Genomic DNA, 8,255 nt, shown 5'->3' with positions numbered 1-8,255 from the left:
TCCATTAACCATGTTTTCTACATATTCATGCATTCTAATTTCAAGTACAGTACATATGCATTGCTTTCACCATTTACTTTGGGGCATTTTGTCCCGTTTTTGTCATTTGCTCTTTTTCTTTTCTTTTTCTCCTTTTTTTTATTATTATTTTTTTCGTTTATATTTATGCCTTTTTTTTCTCAATGCATATGATTAATTTATTGAATGCATGAATATGTCCTAAACATTTCTTTCACATTTTCAGAAAATTCTAACATACTCAATTCTCAAACCAAATGTTTCCAAACCAAATTTCCCCACACTTAAATCATAAGCACTCTCACTAGTCTAAGCTAACCAAGGATTCAAATTAAGGACATTATTGTTTTCCGCTTAGAGTTAATGATGTGCTGTAGTAAAGAATAAAAGGGGTAAAATAGGCTCAAAATTGGTTTGCAAGGGATAATGAAAGGCAAGGCCATATGGGTATGTAAGCTCAGTGAAACAAAGGCCTCAATCATATAAGTGCATGCATACATCAAACCATGGAAATATAGAATTAAGCAAGACAAAGATCACAATTTTAGAGAGAACAACACACACCAAAAATAAGATGTTGGTTGATAAAATGCAACCAATTCAAATAGGCTCAAAGTCTCACTGGTTTTGTGTGTTCGAGCTGTAAGCCATGTTCTAGTATAATATTTCTTCAAACAAGTTTAACAAAAAAATTTTTAATTCAAATTAGTGAAATGTTATAAAAAGTTTCTTGAAAAAGAAATTATTACTTTAACCAAGTGGTAAAATATGTACAAAATCAAATAAATATGCAATCAAACATGCAAATACAACAATGAACAAACAAAGAAAATAAAATATTGGTGTTGAAAAAAAAATAACTAACCCACGGAAGTCGGTATCGACCTTCCCACACTTAGAGATTGCACCGTCCTCGGTACATGCTGAGATGTACAAGTGGACGGGTTGCTACAACTGACGCTTGTAGATAGAGGTGCCTTAGCTGGAGGTCTCTTGGTTCCTTTCCATGCCGGTGTCTTGTCAGTGGCCTTCTCTTTTCCTTTCTTGGTACCCATGCCTAAGGAAGAAGAAAAAGGAAGAGTGTGAAATATAGAAAACTAAGACCGGAAGGGAGGAAATTCCAAGCGATAAGGAATGCCAAAGGAAAGATGATAGCCCAACTACATGGTAGCTACAACATGTAGAGAAGACAACAATAAAGATCAAAAAGGGCAATTCAAAATAATTACATGCAAGAGGGTAAAAACATGCAAATAATAGGCATGAGAAGCATAGCTCAAGCATTAAGTAATAAATGTGCCAAATTAAAGAGCATGTGTAATGATGACAATTGTGAATGATAATCTCAAATACATGTGGAGCACAAGTGTTGTGAAAAAGAGGTATGCAAGTGAGAGAGTAAAATAAAATAAGATTCAAAATGCCATAAAAGCTTTTTCACAAACACTAGGTGTGCAAGTTAAAATAGGGATGAAAATAATGTAATCCAAATGTATATGAGAGCCATAAGTAAATGTGAATTGTCAAATCTCTCCTCAGAATAGCCACATGCGCAAATAAAAGAAGGTACTATCCAAATAAAACTCCAACACCAACATAAAAATGCATGAAAAAGAATTGAAAAAGAAACCAAAAGGAATTAAGCAAAGATGAAATTGAGAAGAAAAAAGAACAAATAAATGCATTAAATTAAAGGGATAGAAGAGTAGAGGGGGAGAAGAAAAGAAAGAAAGAAGAAAGAAGAAAACATAGAAAAAATTAGGATTAGAAATAAAAAGATAAGATAATTGGCGCTGATCTGGATAAGTTGTGCGACGCAGGCGACGCGGAGGCGTGGGTGACGCGGTCGCGTGGTGTGCGATATTATTCAGGTGGCGCGGACGCGTGGGTCACGCGATCGCGTGACTTGATTTAAACAAATGGCGCGAGGGCAGCCATGCGTTCGCGCAACTCTCTGTTTCAAACCCATTTTGCGAAAATTCAGGGTGACGCGTGCGCGTGGGTGACGCGCACGCGTGAATGGCCTTTCTTTTAAAAATGATACGGACGCGTGGGGAACGCATTTGCGTGGTAGGGCTTGTGCTTCTAGCATGGTTTCAGCCCCACTCCATCATAACTTAGTGCCATACACCCATTTACGTCGATTTCACAGGGCCACGCGTTCGCGTGGGTGACACGGATGCGTGGGGAGGCTATATCGCAAACGACGCAAACGCGTCAGTGACGCGGTCGCGTGGTCATGTTTGTGCCTAAGGCACGCCTGCAGCCAAGCTTTCGCGTGACTCTCTGTCTAATTCTCTTCTCTTCAAAATGCACTGGTGATGCGGACGCGTCAGTGACGCTTACGCGTCGCGTGCATTTTTTTTTTATTATACAGGATGCAAAATGCAATGATAGTGTGGATGCTATGAATAATTCCAGGTTTAATGAAAATAGAATAAAATAAAACTCAAAAACAAACAATACGAAATAAAATTAAAATTGAAAAGGAACGATCATACCAGGGTGGGTTGTCTCCCACCTAGAACTTTTAGTTAAAGTCCTTAAGTTGGACATTTGGGGAGTCCTTTGTTATGGTGGCTTGTGCTTGAACTCATCCAAGAATCTCCACCAATGTTTGTGATTCCAATGGCCTCCGGAATCCTAAACTAGGCGCAGAAAGCCTTCAAGCATGTTAAAGCAAGTGACAAGGCCCCAAGAGTGTTGATTTCTAGACTGAATTCCGGGGTCCCAAACCTTGCTTTTGCACCCGTCTTCTTGTTGATCATCATGATTCCATCCGGGTAGCAAGCAATCTGAATTCTCACTAAAGTGGCCAACCAACTTCCTAGACCCATTCAGTTGAGCTTTACACCAACCTTTGCATTTAAACTTTGATCTTTCCACCATATTGAATCTTGCATGACGATTCCTACCACTAACCATCTCCCGCTTGCTCTTATAGCCACAAAGAGCTCTAAACTGACCATCTGTCTCAAGAAAAGCATATTCAAGTGAGCTAATTAAGGTTAGAGATGAGAGATTTACCCACTTGAATGAAGGGATGGATGGTGATGGCTTTGGGGGAGAGGTTGATGAGAGGAACTTTTGCGTGGTCTAGAAATTTGCGGATAAATCCTCATTGCAAGTATTGTTTCTAAACCTTCAAAAGTCCTTTCATACAAACGTTTTGGTAGTCACAAGTAACAAACCCCTAAATAAATTGATAACCGAAGTATTCAAACCTCGGGTCGTCTTCTCAAGGAACTGCAGGGAAGTATGTTCTTATTATTGGTTATGGAGATTGTAAATTGGGGTTTTGAGAATGAGGAGTGAATAGTTTAATTAGCAATTAAAGTAAATGAAGAACAAGTAATTTAAATGGCAAGTAAAATAAATAAATGACTGTAAATAAACTTTTGGCAAGGTATGAGAAATTGGAGGTCATATCCTAGTTATCCCTATCAATGATGATGAGAATTGAATCTTAATTCCACTTTGTTAACCTTTACTAAGATAAAGAAAGGTCAAGGGATTAATTGGTCTGATCTTTGAATCCTATTTATTTCCTAAGAAAAGATTGGGATTATTGAAGTTCAATTTAACTAACAAGATAACAATTATCAATCATGTTTGAGTTTGATAACTCCTGAGTTACTGATTTTTTAACCAAGACCAAAAGGAGAAAATTAAATTTACTGGAATAAAAATGTCTTCATATGGGAATAACAATAATGTAAATAGAAGAAAGCAATATTAAACTGAAATACCTCAAATAACATTAATTCAAAAGAGTAATCTGTAACATGGAAGAATTCATAAATTAAATTGCAAAAGTAATTAAAAGGGAATATTGAACCTGATAAAGAGATAATCCTGAAAGCGAATAAAATCCTAATTCTAAATCCTAATCCTAAAGATTGGAGAGAGAGGAGAGAACCTCTCTCTAAACTAAATCTAATTCATGGAAAACTAACTAAAGTGGAGACTCCCCTTGAATGAATGCATTCCCCCACTTCATAACCTCTGGTCTATGCCTTCTGGACTTGGATTTGGGCCAAAAAAGGCTTTAAAATTCGCTATGAGCATTTTCTGCAATTTCTGGTGCGTGGCCTCTGTCACGCGTTCGCGTGGGTCACGCGGTCGCGTCATTCGGAGTTGTCATTGCCACACGGTCGCGTCAGTCATGCGACCGCGTCATATGTGTTCTACTTAAGGTGCGCGGTCGCGTCAGTCATGCTGCCGCGTCGCTGCTTCTTCGCGCTTGGCATGCGTCCGCGTCGCCCATGCGATCGCGTGGATGCCAGTTTCTCCAAAAACTCCGTTTTGTGCTTTCCTTCCATTTTTATATGTTTCCTTTCTATCCTTTAAGTCATTCCTGCCTTAGAAGATCTGAAACTACTCAACACACTAATCACGGCATCGAATGGAAATAAAGGTAATTAAAATAATTAATTTTAAAGCATAGGAAACATGTTTTTCACATACATCACATAATAAGGGAGGGAAAGTAAAACCATGTAAATAATATGAATAAGTGGGTGAAGGATTGAATAAATCACTCAGATTAAGCACAAAATATATCATAAAATATGGGTTTATCAGAGGTCTCCAACAACTTTGGCAAGGTGATTTCCAGCACAATTCCCTTGTGCTCTTCTTTGACAGTTTCTACCTCTTTGTAAGCTTCTTCAATATCAACCTCTTCCTCTTGATAGCTTTCTTCCAATTCAATCTCTTCTTCATCGTTCACCAAGGGCATGAGAGGTTGTGCTTCTTCTTCTTTGATCTCCATATCTAGTCCAATGGGAGAGGATTCAAATGTAGATAAGAATTCATTAATGATTGAATCCATTTCTTGATCATCCCCTTCAAAGTCTTCAACCATGATATGCATTGGAGGTTGTACACCCTCCTCAACATCAATTTCAAATGTCTTTGAGGGAGGCTCTATAACTTGACTTTCCCATGGAGGTTCAGCATCTCCTAAGTCTTCAACCAATTCTTCTTCTTTGATAATTTTAGCTTCCTCCACTTGTTCCAGTACAAAGTCATGCTCCTTACTGTCCAGTGGGGTTTCTAGTATCTCCTTCATGCTGCGTTCTTTGTTAGATTCTCCACATGAAGCCATGGGGGTTCCTTGAGTGTTAGAACATCGGGAAGGCAGTCGATTTATCGCTTGATTCAATTGGTGAAGTGTGGCATGAAATTTTTCAAATGTTTCCTTGAGTTGCTCCGTTGTTTCTTGGGGTGATGGATATGGACATGGTGCATAGGGAGGTGGTGGTTCTTGGGAGTAATTGGGTTGGAATTAGGATGGATAAGGGTTAGGGTCATATAGAGGTGAATGGTGGTAGTTGGCTTGTGAGTGTGGTTGTTCAAAGCTGCGTTGAGGAGGTGGTTCATAGGCATATGGCGGGGCTTGTTGGTAATTACAAGGGGTTCCACCATATCTATCATCTTGGTATACACCTCGGAATGGTTTCTGACTATAGTAATTTGGTGGGTGATGCTTATCACGAAAGGGTCCACCATAACTATTGTCTCGACATGCATTGTTGAATGGTCATCGTCCATGGTACGTTGGAAGGTGTTGCTACCTAAAGGGTTGATCAGATCCTCGTGGCTCCATCCATCTCTGATTGTTTTGACCTTGATGCATGTTCCTGTTATAGCTTCCATTCCTTTCAACATTATTAGTACCAAACTCAAAGCGACGGGGGTGAGAACTCATAGTAACTAATAAAAATTAAAAACAAAAATAAATAAACAAGCAAAGGAAAATAAAATAAATAAGATAAAAGGTTTGAAAAAGATTTGATTTTAAGATTAGAAAAGGTAAGATAAGTTAGGTAACAGAAGATAAGTTTTAAATTAAAAGGTTTTGAAATTTAAATTTTTGAATTTGAAAATTAAATTTTGAATTTTAAATTTTAAAATTTGAAATTTGAAATTTGAAATTTGAAATTTAGAATTTGAAATTTGAAATTTGAATTTTAAAAAAGTCAACAATATAAGATATGATTTGAAAAAGATTTAAATTTTGAAAAGGTTTGATTTTTAAAATTTTAAATTCAAATTTTGAATTTTGAATTTTGGAATTTAATTGAAATTTGAAATTTGAATTTGAAATAAGATAAGATAAGATTTTGAAAAAGATATGATTTTTGAAAAAGATTTGAATTTTGAAATTTAAAACTAAAATAACATAAGATAAAAAATTTTAAAATAAAAATCTGAATTTTTTTTTTGTAATTTTCGAAAAAATCAATTTAAAAGTAAATATTTACAATAACCAATAATAAGGCACACGTTTGCAATTCCCCGGCAATGGCGCCATTTTGAAGAACGAAACTCTCGCGCAATCTAGAGTTTTCACAATAAATTCGCGTTGTAAGTATAGCTTCTAGACCGACAAGAATTCCTTTCTTACAAAAGTTTGGTTGTCACAAGTAACAAAACCCAAATAAATTTAGAACCGAAGTATTTAAATCTCGGGTCGTCTTCTTAAGGAATTGCAGGGAGGTATGATTTATTATTGGTTATGTAAAACAGTATATTTTCGGGTTTTTGGAATAGGGAACAAGTAATATAAATAACAAGAAAAATAAATTAATAATTAATAAAATCTCTTGGCAAGGTATGAGAAATTGAAGTCCTATCCTAGTTATCCTTATCAGGTGTGATGAGAATTGGATTCTGCTCCCACTTTAATTAACCTCTAACTATGAAGGTAAGTTAAGTGGATGAATCAATTTGATTCCTCAGGTCCTAGTCAATTCCTAAGAAAAGACTAGAGTTATTGGAATACAAATCAATCAGCAAATTCCAATGTTCAAACAACAGCTGAGTTTGATAACTCAAGTGTTATAAATTACTTAACCAAAGCCAAAAGGAAAAATAAATCTACTTGAATAAAAATGCCTTCAGATGGAAAGCAACAGTAACATAAATAAAAGAAAGAAATCTTAAATCTAAAATACCTCAATTTGCATTTAAACATAAATTCAAGTCCTAACATGGAAAGGTTCATAAGCCAAATTGAAGAGATAAATAACAATTAAAGTAATAGAATAAATAAAACTGGAAAGTAATTTAAAGGAATATTAAACCTGTGATTGAAGAAATAACCATAAACTGAAAGGAATCCTAATTCTAAAAATCTAAATCCTAAATTCTAAGAGAGAGGAGAGAGCCTCTCTCTTTCTCTAAAACTACATCTAAATCCTAATATTGTGAAATATGAAAGTATGATTTATGAATGAATGGATTCCCTCACTTTATAGCCTCTAATCTGTGTTTTCTGGGCCAAAAACTGGGCCAGAAACAGTCCAGAAATCGCTGGGGGCGAAATCTGCCACACTGATTTTCGTCACTGCGATGCGTCCGAGTGGAGCACGCGTTCGCGTCACCTAGCTGTACGGCCACTATAGCAAATTATATATCAAATCGAAACCCCGGACGTTAGCTTTCTAACCCAACTAGAACTGCATCATTTGGACCTCTGTAGCTCAAGTTATGATCGTTTTAGTGCGAGAGGGTCAGGCTGACAACTTTGCAGTTCCTTCAAGTTCTTGTATTCCTTCCACTTTTGCATGCTTCCTTTCCATCCTCCAATCCATTCCTGCCTTGTAATCTCTGAAAACACTTAACACACATATCACAGTATCAAATGGTAATAAGAGAGAATTAAACATAGCAAATTTAAGACCAAAGAAGCATGTTTTCAATCATAGCACAAAATCAGGAAGGAAAACGTAAAACATGCGATTAGTATGAATAAGTGGGTAAAGAGTTGGTAAAAACCACTCAATTGAGTATAAGATAAATCATGAAATAGTGGTTTATAACTAGGCCATTACAAATATAGTACTCCATCACAGATATCCAGCTAGTTCATCCCCAGTACTTCAAAAACCTAAATCTCCGTCTTCTAAACTCATTACCAGAAAATAACTAGCTAACTAATTTATTGTATTCTTTTAGGTTTCAAATCCTAAAAACAAGCTAAGAGGTCTTAGACCAGTGTTATAGAAGTTTACAAGCTTGCAGAGAAGGTAATACTGTTAAGAAAAGGTTTTCATTGAGAAAGAGGGCTTGCGCGTATGCATAGGGTTGTGTGTATGCACGCACCAGAAGAGTTTTCTCAACTTATGCGTAGGCATAATGGTGTGCGTACGCACTCAACAGAAGGCTCTTCCCAGATTGTGTGTATGCATGATGTTGTGTGTACGCACAACTTACAACTTTCACATGGT

Source organism: Arachis ipaensis, chromosome B7 (genome assembly GCF_059453495.1).
Source record: "Arachis ipaensis isolate K30076 ecotype BB chromosome B7, ASM5945349v1, whole genome shotgun sequence".
In the NCBI taxonomy this organism is placed as follows: Eukaryota; Viridiplantae; Streptophyta; class Magnoliopsida; order Fabales; family Fabaceae; genus Arachis; species Arachis ipaensis.
This window is presented reverse-complemented; position numbering follows the sequence as displayed.